The sequence below is a fragment of the Typopeltis vanoorti genome, chromosome 12 (assembly GCF_054136105.1).
Source record: "Typopeltis vanoorti isolate ZY-2024b chromosome 12, IOZ_Tvanoo_1.0, whole genome shotgun sequence".
Taxonomy (NCBI): Eukaryota; Metazoa; Arthropoda; class Arachnida; order Uropygi; family Thelyphonidae; genus Typopeltis; species Typopeltis vanoorti.
In genome coordinates, this window is record NC_143560.1 from 12627185 (window position 1) to 12644844 (window position 17660).

The window sequence follows — 17660 nt, forward strand, 5'->3', positions numbered from 1 at the left end:
TCTCAGTGAATATTATACTCAGGTAAGTACAATTCACGTTTTATTAATTCATTAATTCAATTTTATACAACCCTGTTTTCAACACAAGTGTAAAATAATTTAAATATAGATTTAGTAAAGTTTTATCGCTTTTGTCATTAAAGTTTTAGTTTTAATTATTAATTTTATTTATTCATAATGTGCTTGCATCATTCGTGTGGCTCTATATTTTATTTTTAATTTTTAATTTCATTTAAGGGATGGAAAAATCAAGAAAGAGGAAATGCCATTTCAACGATCAATTGAAAAAGGAATTTCCACTCCTCATATCAAAGAGAGACAACATTGTTTTCTGCAATATTTGCAGAGGAGAATTTTGTATTGCAGTTGGAGGCAGAGCAGCTATAACGAAACACTTGAACACCAACAAACATAAGCAATCATTAGATGCATCAGCTTCCAGTAGTAAAGTAACCTATTTTTTTAAAACTTCTAATTATTCTGAAGATGAAAAACAGTTAGCTGTAATGGAGGGAACATTTGCATTTCATACCATAATTCACAATCAAAGTTTTCGTAGTATGGATTGTACAACTAAATTATTGAAAAAGTTTCACAATGCTAAATTTTCATGTGCCAGGACAAAATGTGAAGCTATTATTAAATCAGTATTTAAAAATTACTGTGATAAAATACTTGCAGAAGACTTGAAAAATGCAGCATTTGTAACGGTTTTATCTGATGCATCAAATCATAATGAAACCAAATTGTATCCAATACTAGTAAGGTATTATAATGTTACCAAGGGCATTCAAGTAAAAATTTTAAATTTAGAATCCATTGAGGGCGAAACTGCTGAAATTTTGTCAAACCACCTATGCAGAGTAATAAATGAAAACAATTTGAAATCTAAAGTTGTAGCACTAACAGCTGATAATACAAACACAAATTTTGGTGGGCGAAGATGCAAAGGAGTGAATAATGTCTATGTAAAATTACAAGATTTACTCCAAAAGAAAATACTAGGAATAGGTTGTAATGCACATATTTTGTCAAATGCAATCAACACAGCATCATGTGCCATGCCAATTGATGTAGAAATAATAATAACGACAATTTATTTGTATTTTAGTCGTTTTACTGTTCGTGTGGCTACTTTAAAAAAATTTTGTGAAGACGCAAATGTTGAATACAAAAAACTTTTAGGATATTCAAAAGTTAGATGGCTCGCTCTAACACCTGCTATAGAGCGTGTTTTTACAATTATTTGAGCCTCTCCGTTCATATTTTTTAAGTTTAGACAAATGTCCAAAAATTCTGGAATCTTTTTTCAATTATGAATTATCAGAGATATTAATGTATTTTGTACATAATCAGGCATCTATTTTCTGCAAAACGATTCAAAAGACTGAAGGTGAACATATTTCAGCTACAGAAGTTAGTCTTATTTTGAACGATTTTGTCCTTCAATATAAATCACGATTTGAAGAAAAATTTATTCCTTTAATAATAAAAAGAAAATTGTCAAACTTAGAGGAATCAAATCCGGGCATAACGGAAAAGTTTACCAAAGAAGTGCAGAATTTTTACCAAACATGTTTCCAATATGCTGAAGAATGGGTCTGAAACAAATATCACAGGAAATAACAGTTTTCAATGGTGTTTTTTGACTTCATCGCAAGTAAATTGGGCAGATATTGAAAATTGTGTTGTTTTTATCGAAAGAAATGCTTGATATTAAAATCGATGACAATTGTCTGTTTGAAGAAATTAGAAGACTGAATGTATATTTAAATTCTGATAAATTAGAACAATGGGAAAATCAACATGTTGAAATTGATAAAAGATGGGTGAAAATATTTAACCATTTCAAAAATGAACACATTCCATATGAAAATTTAGTTATTCTTGTTGAATTTACGTTGTGCTGCCCTGGAATAATGCAGCAGTTGAAAGAGTTTTTTCAAATGGTAATGATTTTTGAATGTGAGAAATCAAGATTGAATGTTGATATTGATACTCTAGCTGCAGCACTTGCCGTAAAATTCAATATGAAGGATATTTCTTGCTCCGAAATTTCCAATATATTGTTAGAAAATGATATATTGACAAAAAATATTCATTCAATGGAAAAATACTCATTTAATTAAATAATTAAAAGGGATGTAAGCATAATTAGTGTATTTTTGTTTAAATTAATAAAATGTTTCATTTATTTATGTTGTACTTTTTTCTTAAATTTTTTTGTCCTCCTTTTCATTGTAAAAAAATTGGTCATGTTACAGTTAAGGGTCATCTAGAAAAAGCAGTATTAAATTGTATACCTAAGGTAAGGGGGATTAATCAGAGTTAATTGGATTAATTGAAGTTAGATGGATGAGTAATATCATTAAGCATGAGCTGCAGAAGAAGAAAATACTGTGGAGGGTATATAAAGAGAAAGGGAACCAACAAGGAAGGCAAAATCAGATTATGAGAAGAATTTAGCCAAGCAGGCCAAAATAATTCCCATAGAGTTATTTCGTACTGTGGCAAGTAAGAGGAAGAATGACTATGGAAGATTAGACCTTAATGAGTGATGATGGTCATGATGTGACAGAAGCAGATAAAATGGCCAAGTTACTGAGTGACCACTTTGCATCCTAATGAGGTTACTGCTGCTTTAACATGTGACAGACACTTGTGGGAAGAGAAGTGGATGAACTGGAGGTTTTTAGGATATTGCAGAATCTCAATATAAATACTGTTGTGGGATTAGATGGGATATCAGCTCAGGTTTTGTGAGAATGTGCAAGGGAACTGGCAATGCTTCTGACTAGGCTCTTCAATTTAAGTCTCAGCTCTGGTAGAGCTCCAAGGGAGTGGAAAGAAGGCAAAATAATTCCCTTGCATAAGGAAAGTTCTAATAGTGCAGTAGTAAATTATAGACCAATCAGTATCTCAGGTGTGGTGGTAAAATTACTGGAAAAATTGGTCAAAAAGAGAATTCAAGAATCGGTGGATAAAAATATGATACTGTATGAACAGCAACATGGGCTTTGTGAAAGGTCAGTCATACCCAAGTAATTTACTAACTTTTTAATAACAGAGTAATAGCAAAGCTGGATAAAGGAAATGGCTACATAATGATAGTGCTGAATTTTGCAAAGACATTTGACAAAATACCACATGGAACTCTGTTATGCAAATTAGAACAAATGATGGATATGATACTGATTAAGTGGATAAGAGGGTAGCTACTAGGCAGATATTAAAAAGTGGGTATGTGGAGGGGCAGAATCGAGGCAAAAACGGGTGACTAGTGGTGTGTTGCATGGTTTAGTGCTGGGATCATTGATGTTTAATTCGTACACAAATGACACAGGAAATAACTGAAAAGAAATAATCAGTTGTTTGCTGATGATGCAAAATTAGGTAGAGTAATAGTTAATCAAGGTGATGCTAACAGAACTTGCAGAATGATTTAATTAAGCTCTCAGTATGGGTAAAAGATAATTGATATCAATTTAATATGAAGAAATGTAAAGTTATGCATTTTGGGATAAACAGATTACAGGCTGTGTATAACATTGATGGCACTGTACTTCAGGAAATAGATGAAGCTAGTGATTTGGGAGTGGTGGTAGATAGAGTTAAAGTTTAGAGGACATATTGCTAAGGTTACTAACCTAACTTAGCCCATAAGATTACTTTGGCTACTGAAGAACATTAATAAGTAGAGATAAGAAAGTTGTTATTTCTCTTTATAAGGCCTTGATACGTCCGCATCTGGATTACTGTGATCAAGTGTGGTCTCCTTCGCATCTTGGGGATGAGGAAATGTTGGAGAAGATTCAGAGACAAGCTACCAAAGGTGGTGAGTGGTCTGTGGAATGCAGAAGTTGGTTGATAGGAGAAAAAGAGGGGATATGATAGAAACATTTAAGATGCTTAAAGGGTTTTAGAGGATTGATGGAGGGGAAAATGTTTCCGCACTTGGCTGGAAGGACCAGAACAAGGGGTCATCCCTGGAAGTTGAATAAAGGTATGGTTAGTAAGGATGCGAGGACTAGTAGATGTATGATAGATTGTGTGCATAGTTTGGGTCTCATTCAATGAGTCTTCGGACTCCATGGAGGCATCCATACAATAATATTTAATAATTATAATTACAATCCTATTACATTCTAATGAACCATTTAAGTATGACTAAGAACGAATGATCATGACTCATTCAGTCAGCAAAATTGTGGAACCTAAAATGAAGTCACTTGCTCTTCTATAAGGACTATCTATGCATTGCTGAAATGTAATGACTGAAATCAGAATAGCAACAATGGTACAAGCCATGAATACTTATTACAGCTTTAATACAGGTCCTAGATTACAAAACTAATTTTCCTTCTTAATGCCTAGTTCATGAAATATGGACTATAAGGCACATTCTAGTACATGGAATAAAGAACAAGAATTCTGGGAATGTCCCAGATAAACTGGAATGGTTATCCACCCTACACCTCCAGAACTTAATTCTAATACTTGACAGCTGAGACTCCTTTTGCACAAAACTATCCTCATATGCAATGTCACTTCTTTGTTCTTTAACCAACTCATATTTTCAAACTGATATGTACTGCAAATATAAATTGCAAAATAGATATAAAATAATTCTTGGATTACCTCACAGATCTTTAGACAGATAATCTACCCTATAATATAAAATGATAAGCCTTTTTGTTACATTTTTTGTCAAGTTATTTGAAATGTTTTGAAACTCAAGGGCTACCCTGAGCGTCGAGCCTTCAAAATTCGAGTCATCAGAATTCAAGGAGAACTGGCCTACTAGTCTGGAACTCGGGAGTGGGGGTTATGTGTATACCATAACCAGTGATAAACAGTGATACATTCATATCGCTATTTCTTTAACAGGAGAAAATTAACTTCTCACTCTCTCTCCCCGAGACTGCTACTCCAACTTCAGCTGAAAATCTTCTCTTCCTGATAAAGATTTAAACTCTTGACTTTTGGTCGATTGGCATTCATCCAGTTCTCCCTCAAACATAGTTGAAAAAATATGTATCTTTCTTTTGGAAGGCCTGAGTATAACAGATGCACATGAATATTATTAGGTGATACAATTCCCATTAACTAAAATGACAACTGTATAAGTGAAAAATCATTAAATAACCAGAAAACAACTAGTATTTGAAAGAATGTACGTATAGGTACAAAGTGATAAGTGCTGCTTGTTTGCTGATGTTTCCAAGCTAGGAAGTGCAATGGATTCAGACATCCAGTACCTGCAAAGAGATTTGAAAAGATAGTATTGGCAAATGATAATGGATGACAATTTCATGTTGGAAGGTGTCAGATTAAACATACTGGGTTAAGGAGATTGTAAACTATACATTATACTGATGGAACTACACTGCATGAAAATGATGGACTAGGAATCCACATGCCTTTTCCTTTTAGGTGGTCAGGGTGCTCAGATATAGTTTTCTCAATTTTGGTTGAGAAGCTGAAGAAGGCAATCAAGATATCAAGAAACGGAATGCTGAATATGAAGATGAATTAAGGTAATAATGCAACCTGCAAGAGTCAATAAACAAGCAGTAAAGAGGAGGTGGGTTAAGTTATAGGCTTTTATAACAATAAATGTAAGCAAAATATCTGAACAAATGAGAGGAGTAAGGAGAGGAATAGGAGGAGAAATTATTGCTAAACATTTAGAGGTGTGATCTGTAAGAAGGTGGATGATTTTTTTTCTTGCAATAAGCCAATAAAATATAATTAGATGTACTGTAAATGCGCTATTATTGAATGAGTTTAAGGTTAGATATGATACACATTATGCTGGTATGCACTTTGTTATGGCCACCATTTTTGAAATTAGGCTACCATGGGAAACCAAAAAGCAATAACCCAATAAACAAAATTAAAATCGCAGTACCATACCCATATCCAACTCTGGTTATTACATAAAAGACCACAAACACTGTCTTCTTAGCACGATTCAAATATATGAAATATACCAGGGATAGGCAAGTACACATCTAACAAGGAGTCAAGTCTATGTAGCAATTCGAATCCCTAATGCTAATCAGATATGAAGGATCTATGAGATATTAGAATCGGGACTGAAAATAGAAAAAAATCCAAATTTTACCAGAGCAGAGAAAGGGTAGAACAACCAGAGATTTTCTCCCTGCCTGTCTTGTCATAGGGGACGAGAAAATGAATGAGAAAGAAATTATATTCAAAAGAAATGTGGTAACATGTATGGCTATCAAGGTGCAAAATGTGTTTCAAATGCTTACAAGGATCTACTTCATCCTATGGTATTCCTTACTCATTTGCTAAGTTACACCAAATAATTAGGCTGAAGTTGCGGGCATCGAGCTCCACATCAACAAAGTCTTCGATGCCTTAAAAATTCAACTGGGCATGCAGTTAATATATCCGATGAAAGGGGGAAAAATGCTACTCAAAATGGTAATTCTGCATTTACTTTCAAATTTAAATTTGACGCAACAAAACTTACCCATAACACACAATAATACTTATCCACTACAAAAGCATTAACAAGCGGTTAGATAAATACAAATACACACCTAGCGCTATCTACTAACAGAATCTAGAAATATTCACAGAACTACTGTATTTGTTTTTAAGAATGGAACCATTATTTTTGTTTGTTTTGTCAACACGTCAGAAAAGAATTCAAACGCTTTTATGTCGCAAACGACTTTGAAATAAAAGTTTTAAGAAACAAAGAATTTCGCAACAAGGAGCTTAATCAAAATAATATAAATAATGTAAATGAAATATATGGATTCTTCGAACAAGAGCTGCCATGACATTTGAGAATACTAAGGCAGAACTGCAGGAGTTCTCACCGGTAAATAACATAGTAAACTAAAGCTCTCCTAAGAGGTCATACCAAAGGGAACTTTTCTCACTTCGTCCTAGGAGCGGCCTTGCTTTGGATGTTTCAACTAACGCAACGGAGGCAACTCATGCTGAAGGTTAAGTAAGCTCCATGAGTTATCCGTCACTTTCTAAATTTCTCTAAAAGTGTCGCAGTGGAAGTATCGGTTTGCCTACTTGATATGAAAATATACAGAGGCATGCCTATCCGCATCGCGAACCGCACAGAAGTACAGCCTCGGTCTCGTTGTGGAGAACAAAAAGCATAGTTACATTTCTAAAATACGAATATTCTATCATTCGCTTATATAAATGTTTGATTTCCAAATTCGCATATGAGTGTGATATAACTAAAATCCACATGTCTTTACGTTCAGGACTTTAGCAATCGTATCACCCACCCTCCTGCTATCTTCCAATTACTGCAAACCACATTCCCTCAATCTATTGAGACAGTGTTAGTTATTCTCTGCACGCTGATACTTACCATTTAAAACTATATATTTAGAAATTTATGTACATTTAATCATACAAATACAATATTTATTTTACAAATGATATTCTATCTTTTTCAATTTAGCTACTTGAATACAAATTCTACCCTACGATTCTTCTTTATGAACTGGTCCATAACATCGTCATAAAAAGTTGGTTGTAACTTAATTTTCCCAAGAAACATGCACACTTGTAAATGCTGGCTGAAGCTCACTGGCTAGAGCTACGTTGACTGCGTATGCCTGTGTTTAAGACGACATGAAGGGAGCGGAAATGGCTATGCGCGCGCATGAAATCACAGTGCTACAGCGAGGACCTGGAAGCGCCCACAACGGAGCAAGCCAAGGTAGCTTTGACTAGACGAGCAAGCATCGGCATTCAATACACAACGCAAAGCTCAATTATTGCTGCGCAAGCTTAAGACGACTTCTGTCTACAAAAATAAAAGCCTAAATGGAATGCTTATAAATCGAAAAAAAAATCAGCTAACGCCTTTTTGTTCCCGTGCAGGGAGTAGGTGACGCCGTTTACTCTATCTAACGTTTGGAGACTGAGTGGGCAGTTCAATCTCCACTGGCAGCCAACCAGAGATAGCTGGCCCACGGCTATCACTAATTAAGCAGCACACAGTGAAGAGAGACGGAACAAGTGCCGCCATCTCGTGGTCCCTAACATTAACACAACATATTTAATGTCTGAAATAATGTGGTTTCTACGGTCGATTTTCTTGAGTTTCCGGGACGAAAAACCCGAGTTTCCGGGAGAAAAAGCCCGCTTGCCCGTGCCAGAGATTGACTAACTCGGGAACCGGTCGAAAAAAGGCTTAGAAAAATTTCCTCTAGTCGCCGACTAGATTCGAAACAAAGCTTTCCTTCGTGCGGTTAAGCGCTGTGGTGTGCAAACGCCACATCCACTGAGCTACACAGGCTCATAAATGCATGCATTTATTAAAAAATAAATATTACTTCTTTCTCAAGTAATGAGCTTGCGCAGTAAGCATGGAGAATTCGCCCTTGCTTCCTTATTGCCAATATAGCCATGTGATCAGATCTGTGTAAGGAAATCCAAATGGGGCAGGATTGGTTCCTTATACATTGGAATTATTATCTCCTTGTCCTATTAATATCTACTTATCCATACATATGAGGATTTTCCACATAATGGAAGCAATCTTCTGGGTAACTTTTACAACTTTTGTGATGTATCCCCTGAACTTCAGTTTCTCCATCCACCAAGATTCCAAGATATCTCGGCTACTCTACCTCATGAAACAAAGTTCCTTTAATATGATAAATCTTGTTTCATTTTCTCTGGACAACACGTATAATAAGAATAATACACTAAGCAATATTGAAGTAATGTCTCGAGTCTTCAGCTCAAAATATCAAGCTATTCAAATCCTCTTTCAACTAAATCACGTAAGATCTTGACGTCGCTCTTCCTAATTTAGAACAATCAGAAACCTCTGAATATTATCTCTTATACCATGAATTATATTACCGAGATATAATTACAACAAAAGCAGAGATAGAACAGAATTTTGTGGTAACCACTTGCCACCTTACATTTCTGGGACAGTGTATCCCCATACACAATTTGCTAGCTACTGTCAGTAGGCGATTCCTGCAGAGGGTGCACACTTCACTTCCAATGAGCTACACAGATCTTTGATGAAGACAGTGATGATGATGATGATGATGATGATGATGACGAGAGGTAGGTATAGCTCAGAGGGAATTAGCGCTTGCTTCCTCTGCGCTAAGTCATCTAAAGATAGACTTGAGTTCAAGTTTAGTTGCCGACTGGAAAAACTTTTTCTAAGCCATTCTTCAACTGGGCCGTGAGTTCGAGGATCGCTGGCACAGGCAAGCAGTTTTTCCTCTCGACAAATCAGGTTAGTTCCGTAAACTCAAAAAAAAAAAAAAACCCGGCGAACACACATTATTTACAATAAAATATCCCGTTAGGTTTAGGTAACAAAAGATGGTAGCACTCGTTTGCCCTTCTCTTCATCGGTTGTCGCTTATAAGTAATGATATTCTTATGCCAGCTAGATCTAATCTACCGTATGGAGATTGAACTGCCCACTCAGTATCCCAAAATTGATAGTGTTAAAAGATCTTGCCTATTCCTATAAGGGAATAAAAAAGACATTTTCTGATTAGTTCACTTTATAATAATAATAATAAACATTGATTTCACGTACTTAATTGTGCTTTATTACTTTGGTACCGCTAAGTAAAACATAATAGGGAAGGTTGAAGCATTAAAAAATAAAAAAAAATTCGATTTCTTCCAAAACATTATTATTATTATTATTATTATTATACAAACTACCTACATACCAAGCTTAGGATAATAGCAAGCAAACTATACAGATTAAAAGACATTGCCCCAACCCACATAAAAATACTAATCTATAAAGCATTATGTGAAAACATTTTAAGATATGCAATCACATCATACGCATTCTGCGCAGACCACAGACTTAACATGCTACAATGGTTGCAAGATAAAATGATAAAACTGATATTATGGGAACAACCCACTCTTATGCAGGAAGCACGGACAAAACACAAAATATTTAAGGTGAAACACTTACGCCACTACACAGTCATGTTAAAACACTACTACAGCCCAACATATAGAGTAACCAGAACAACATATCAAATAACAAGACCACAGTCAACAAACTACATAACATATAAGTACAACAATCACAACGGCAAAGCCACCCGAAACTTCTACGTACCTGACATGATAAACAAACTGCCGTTCGACAACAGAAACCTAGGAACATACAGAGAGCTGAAACAGGCACTATATAAATATTATAGCGAGAATGAAAATTAGAGCAATTCCTGTTTCTCTCTCCCCCACCACACATACACACACACTCAAACCTACGACAACCCCCCCCTCTCAAAAAACTATCACTACAAGAACACAAAGAAACAAACACACCATGTCTAAATCCAACCCTATTTGCACACAAAAAAAAGTTAAACTGTAATAGCAGTCGAAGTCTTTCAAGCACGTACCAACAAACAGTAAAATCAACACCTGGCTTGTGACCACTATAGGAACACAACCATGAAACCACCACCCTCTGTCATCTATTATCTTCCTCAGATAAGCTCTGCTAAGCTTCGAGGAAGAAAATTACTAACTTGCAAGTATCTGTTATACACACTTGTAATGCGTTATAAATATTATATACATATAATTACTACAGCAACTATGTATGCAATTCATCTGAGACATAAAAAAAAAAAAAAATTCTGTAAAATCCTTATTGTAAATATTACTATTGTATGTAACTTATACTGAGACATAATAAAATGTAAAAAAAAATTATTATTATTATTATTGAATTGTGTGTGTATGTTGCATTACTGCATTGTATCGTGAATAGTGTGCACATTGGTGCCAATCCATATTTATCTAGTTTAAAAAAATGTATATTCATATTTATAAAATGTACTCTGCATTTTGTATATCGAATTTTCGTACTGTACAGAAAAGATAATATGTTTTTCATTGTGTGTGTGCAGATACTCTGTGTGATAGTAAACCTTATCATTTTCATTGTTAAAATAAATAAGTCGTTTATAAAAAAAAATTAAAAAAAAAATAAAAAAATTATTATTATTATTATTATTATTATATTCTAAATTCAAAAAGTCTGTATAAACCTTATTGTAAATATTGTAAATATTATTATTGTATGTAATTTATACTGAGACATAATAAAATGTTTGAAAAAAAATAAAAAATAAAATAAAAATTATTATTATTATTATTATTATATTCTACTTTCAAAAAGTCTGTATAAACCTTATTGTAAATATTGTAAATATTATTATTGTATGTAATTTATACTGAGACATAATAAAATGTTTAAAAAAAAAATATTATTATTATTATTATTATTATTCTTATTATTATTATCGGAGACCTCCGGGGAATCAAGGACTAATCGAGGAAGGCTATAAACCACCAAAACAAGCTGTTATACCTTCCCTAAAATTCATTCACACTAGATATACTCGTACTCATTATCCCTAAAGACAACCTCTTCCACTCATTGACAGCCCTGTGAGAGGAAACCTAATTCTTACCCCTTTTTTGACTGTGAAAAAACTTTTCTTCTAGAGAAGCTCCTGAGTTCTCTCCTCACTTTCCATATCACGAAAAATTTCATCAGACGACATCCTATAACACCAATTCAGAAGTTTGTAGACCTCTATCATATCACATTCTTTCTCCTGTTAACCAGAATCTGTAATCCACATATTTACAATTTTTCCTAATAATTTAAATCCCATAATCCAGATATAAAACTTTAACTCTTCTTTGCAACCTTTCCACAGCTTCGTTATCCCTCCGTATTCCCTATATTGAATCTTGGAGACCAAATATGCACACAGTAATCCTTGTGTGCACACAGTAATCTTATCAAACCATTATAAAGAGGAAAAATGACTCCCTTATCCTGACATGCCAAAGTTTGCTTCAACATCGCAATTATCCTCTAACTTGTATTTGCAACTTTTGCTATGTAACCTTTGAACTTCAAATTCCTATCCACTAATACGCCAAGATCCCTTGCCTCCTCAGTTTCTTGTAGCATAATCTCGCTAATATAATATGCCGCTGGAAATCTCGTCACACCAAAGGGCATAACTTTACAATTTCTAACATTAAACTGATAGCCATTTTTGTTGCCCAAATGTCCAGTCTATTCAAATCATTTTGTAATTGCTGAAAATCAGCAGCATCCCTAATTTCCCTGCCTATATTCTCTGGTACACAATTGCACATCTGATATTACACTATGCCTGATGTCACTAATGTGTTGGTTGAACAATAATGGTCCAAGAACTGAACAGTCAGGTCCACCACTGCTCACTTGAAACATGACAGATTCACAACCACTGTTCACTTGAAACATGACAGATTCACAACCACTGTATACAATTTTTTGATATTCGTCTATCAACTATCCACCGATCTAAGTCACGAATTTATATTCCAATCCCATAATTTCAAGTTTATATAACACTTGTAGTGTTGTATCCTATCAAATGCGTTAGCAAAATGAAACAAAGAAGGCCTGTTTATCTCATTGGACGTGTTGCATGCATCCTCTGCGCTTGGTTGCATAAAGAAACACTTAAGTTAGAGCGTAAGTTCTAATCGCCAACTGGAGGAACTTTTCCTAATAATTTTATTTCCTAAATAAATATTACTATGAGGTTTCACGAAAAATTTCTTGATCATATATTATCTCCCAAATTAGTAAGTCACAGGCTTTAAGTGCTTTTGGAACTTTTTGGAAGTCGGATATACCAAAGATCGGCTTGCAGAGTTGGCACAGGAGAATAAGACTACTTTCAGTAGTACCAAGTCTACAGTTTGCCACACATCAAGTAAAAAAATCAAAACAACCTATAATGGTCACCCTATACAGGGAAATTTTAGAGCAATCTGGCAAGTGAGCTAAAATACATAAAAAATAAATACATACATAACTAAATCTGCTCATGCCTTTAATTTCCCCATATGGAGTAGGCCAGGCCCATTCAGTGCTACCTGAATTTTTGGAGATTGACGAATGAAGTTTAATCTCCGCCGGTAGCCAATCAGAGGTAGTTGGCCCAAGGCTATCACTAACTATACACGGCGTCCGGTGAAGAGAGGCGACTATCATGTGCCACCATTTCGTGGTCCCTAATACTAACAATTTGTTTTCTATCTGATGTAGTGTAGGTTCTGCGGTCAATTTCCTTTTGTTTATAAGACGAAAACCCCGAGAATTCAGAAGAAAAAACCGCTTTACCATGCCACAGATCGACTATCTTGGGAGCCAGCCGAAGAAAGGCATGGTAAAGCGGTTTTTTCTTCTGAATTCTCGGGGTTTTCGTCTTATAAACAAAAGGAAATTGACCGCAGAACCTACACTACATCAGATAGAAAACAAATTGTTAGTATTAGGGACCACGAAATGGTGGCACATGATAGTCGCCTCTCTTCACCGGACGCCGTGTATAGTTAGTGATAGCCTTGGGCCAACTACCTCTGATTGGCTACCGGCGGAGATTAAACTTCATTCGTCAATCTCCAAAAATGCAGGTAGCACTGAATGGGCCTGGCCTACTCCATATGGGGAAATTAAAGGCATGAGCAGATTTAGTTATGTATGTATTTATTTTTTATGTATTTTAGCTCACTTGCCAGATTGCTCTAAAATTTCCCTGTATAGGGTGACCATTATAGGTGTTTTGATTTTTTTACTTGATGTGTGGCAAACTGTAGACTTGGTACTACTGAAAGTAGTCTTATTCTCCTGTGCCAACTCTGCAAGCCGATCTTTGGTATATCCGACTTCCAAAAAGTTCCAAAAGCACTTAAAGCCTGTGACTTACTAATTTGGGAGATAATATATGATCAAGAAATTTTTCGTGAAACCTCATAGTAATATTTATATATCATCTTTATTTATAAATCTCTGGATGAGAGAAAGAAGTACAAAACTTTTTACCTTGGGTGTATAATTCGTTAAAGATATTAAGAAATTTTATACTTGATTCCTACAAAAGCAACTGATATGAAGTTATTAGTCTCTGTGTACAAGTAGCTTAGACGTGAATATATTTCATGCGCAAACCTTTGTGCAGAATAAAAAGTCCTTTTTAGGACTTCCAGGGGTAACGAATGGCAATGCTGTAGCCAATGAAGTTTTAACTGAGGCTCGGCTATTGCCGTTAAACAGCCATGACTGGAGCTTTTAGCTCGATAACACTCCATCCACAGATTCTCTTCCTTCAGATGACGAGATAAAGAGTCAAAGACTCAGTCCATCGCCCAGTTCTTTTAAGAACTTTAAGAACCTTGGTATCATAAATACGTTGAAGGCATCGCGTTATGCCAAGGATTACGCGAAGGAGTTCGCCATTATATATATATATATCTCAAGTGAGCATATTTTAATATTTTATATCTCAAGTGAGCATATTTTAATATTTTAAGCATGAACAGCTTAAGTCTGGACGACTTTATTCAGTCCCTGGATAGGAAGCTAGCGCTCAACCTCCTTAAAAAACTACTGAAGAAATTTGAGGTAGAGTGGCCAGGATACTTAAACCTATATTCAGCAACAGAGGACTCTACAGAAGGGGATAATTCATCACCTGGGGAAGAAGGGAAGATGAACCTGATAATCTCTTCTCCCACACCAACAGGTTATACAGAAACCCACGCTCTAAAAAAGCGTAAAACAGCGGAGACTCCGACAAACGAGGGGATGGCAGAAGACACCCCAATACTGACCCCCCCCGCTCTTAACAACGAAAAAGTCCCGCCAATTGTACCACAGGAAAAAGAAAGATGGTCGGCCCTCAGGCCCATTATGTAAAACAAACAAATTGCCTACTCATGGGCAAAAAACGTGGACGACGGAATCAAAATTCAGCCTGCTACAGTGGGTGACTACAGACACCACAAAAACCATGCACGAGTCAGGCATTAAATATCATACTTTTTCGCTGAAGTCTGAGAAAAACCTAAACGTTGTACTAAGGGGAGTAACAGAGGACATCACCACAGACGAAATAGCTGAAGACCTCCGTCTCCACGATTTCCCACCTGTCAAGGTCAGCAGAATGTTGCGGGCCAAAAAGAGTCCAATGCCTCTAGTACTCGTAGAGATACAAAACATCCACAAGAATATATACAACATAACAACGATCTGCGGTCTAAAAATCACAACTGAACCTTTAAGAAAAAGAGCCTCGTCGGGCCAGTGCCACAGATGTCAGAAATACGGACACGCACAGAAACTCTGCAGAGCAGACTACAAATGCCTCAAATGTGGACGAAACCACCCGACAACAACCTGCTCAAAGCCAAGGACCTCACCAGCCAAATGCGCGAACTGCGGGTCTCCCGCCCGGCAAACTACAGAGGAACTACCCTAGAACAAATCAGACAACAAAAGGAAACAGATCTCCTGTCAACTCTGCCCACAGCCACCAGAGTCGACGGTTCCCCAGTTGCCTGATACCCAGCAAAGGACAACAAAACACCAGCTCTCACAAATGAAAAGCATCAACAGTCTGGAAAGCCGCCGTCGAAGCAGGACATACGCCAAAGTAGCCCGCCCATCCAAAGACATCTAGCTGGACCAAATTCTTCCAAACATGGCAACAGTCATCACAGTCTCATTGGCAAATATGCTTCAAGACTTCAGTAAGTCCAACATTTCACCAAACTCCACAAAAAGATTCCTAAAAGAAACTCAGACCATCCTATCAATGTTTGTTAATGAACAAAACTAGATTACTCCCAGACTCACTACAGCTCGTCGCTTGGAACGCGAATGGCCTAAAAATCAAGACACTGGAGCTTCAAGAATTCTCTCACAGATACAACCCCGACATCAGCCTAATCAACGAAACTCATCTAAGACCTGCAGAATTCAAAACTGAGAGGCTACTCACTGTATAGAAATGACCGACTGGACTACAGAGGTGGTGGAACAGCCATATTCATCAGGAACTGCATCGGGCACAATGGAATAGCCAACCCCCAACCTCCAATCTAGAACTCACCGGTGTCGAAGTCTACACAAACTCAACTGGAAGACTTAAAATCTATGCTGCCTACAACTTCCCTGCTATTTTCTGACTTGGATGCTGTCCTGCGCGTAAATGAATCGATCATCGTAGCTGGGGACTTAAACTCCAAACATACCTCCTGGAACAGCAGAACCACAAATAAAAATGGGCGTATCCTTTTCAGCTACACAGGATTAAACAAGCAGTTGTAACAGGACCCACCGAACCACAACCCACCACAGCCCAATTGGCACAGCCGACATCCTAGACATTGCTATCCTGCACAATATCAAATACCAGTACAGCCTTCAAGCACTTAACGAATTATCATCAGATCACAACCCAATCCTACTTCACTTAGGGATCAAAGACCAATCACCTCCCCCAAACCTTTATTGTCTGGTAGAAACTTAGGACAGTGCTACCAAAACACATTGGTCCGGTTCCCCACATAAAAGCCAAGGAAGAAATAGACACAGCAATAAAGAACCTCACCAATCAAATCAATAAACCCATAACAGCAGCCACAGCATTCATGATTACCCACAAACAAAACCGTTTCCCGGAAGAAATCATGGACTTAATAAGGAAAAAAAAAACAGACATAGGAAAAGATACCACAACACACGTGCTCCCCAGGAGAAAACAGCCCTTAACAGACTAAACAAATCTGTCCAAGACTCTCCAGAACTACAGGAATCAACAATGAAAAAACAAGCTCACCTCCATCTCCACAGAAGATCATTCCATATGGAAATTCCTAAACAACCTCAGGAACAAGTGCAAACTCCTCCCCCCTCTCCAAGCAGAACAGCAGCTAGCATACACAGATTCTGACAAAGCTGAGGCCATAGTAAGAAACCTAGAGAAACAATGCAGTCCTTCATAGGAGAACCTAAAGATCAGCCACATATACAAGATCCATCGTAAAGTCAGACTCACAGTAAATAGACCCGATGACAATCCAAGTTCTATTAAGCCTACCTCACTTACCGAAAGAATCGGCATCATCAACCACCTCAAGAACAAAAAAAGCCCCAGGTCCCGACGGCATCACTAACAAAGTCATCAAGGCACTACCACGCAAAGCCATAGCACATCTGGCAAACATCATAAACTCCACCCTCAAATGGCAGCATTTGTCCCTGTCATGGAAAATAGCCGACATCGTCCCGATTCACAAACCAGGCAAAGACCCACACCTACCAGAACCATCCCATCAGCTTGCTATCCAACTTCGGAAAAATAGCTGAGAAAATCATCCTCATCAGAATCCAAGATCATGTCAAACAACTAAATATAATTCCACAAGAACAATTTGGCTTCTGTCAAAACTACAGAACCACCCAAGAGATCCATAGACTGGTAGAATACATCACCATAGGATTCAACTGGAATCAGCACATCGGAGCTGTCTTCCTAGACATCTCAAAGGCCTTCGACAAGATCTGGCATCAAGGCCTTCGACAAGATCTGGCATCAAGGCCTTCGACAAGATCTGGCATCAAGGCCTCCTCTAAAAACTTATCATCGCAAACCTTCCACTAAACATGATACATCTGATTAAATCATACCTCACAAACAGGAAGATGCAAATGAAAATAAATGAAACAGTCTCAACCCAACAGAAAATCCTGGCTGGAGTTCCTCAAGGATCAC

At 36.7% G+C, this 17660-nt stretch overlaps 1 protein-coding gene across 3 annotated transcripts in view; it reads right to left on the reverse strand.

The window, feature by feature from the left end:
• Positions 1 to 7009, reverse strand: part of Phax (phosphorylated adaptor for RNA export) — a 117287-nt gene extending 110278 nt beyond the window's left edge. The window contains exon 1 of one of the 3 annotated variants that reach the window (XM_090401393.1): positions 6902 to 7009. The gene's annotated coding sequence lies outside the window, so the exon portion shown is untranslated. The other 2 variants (XM_090401392.1, XM_090401391.1) reach the window with 2 other exon arrangements.
• Positions 7010 to 17660: the final 10651 nt, after the last annotated feature.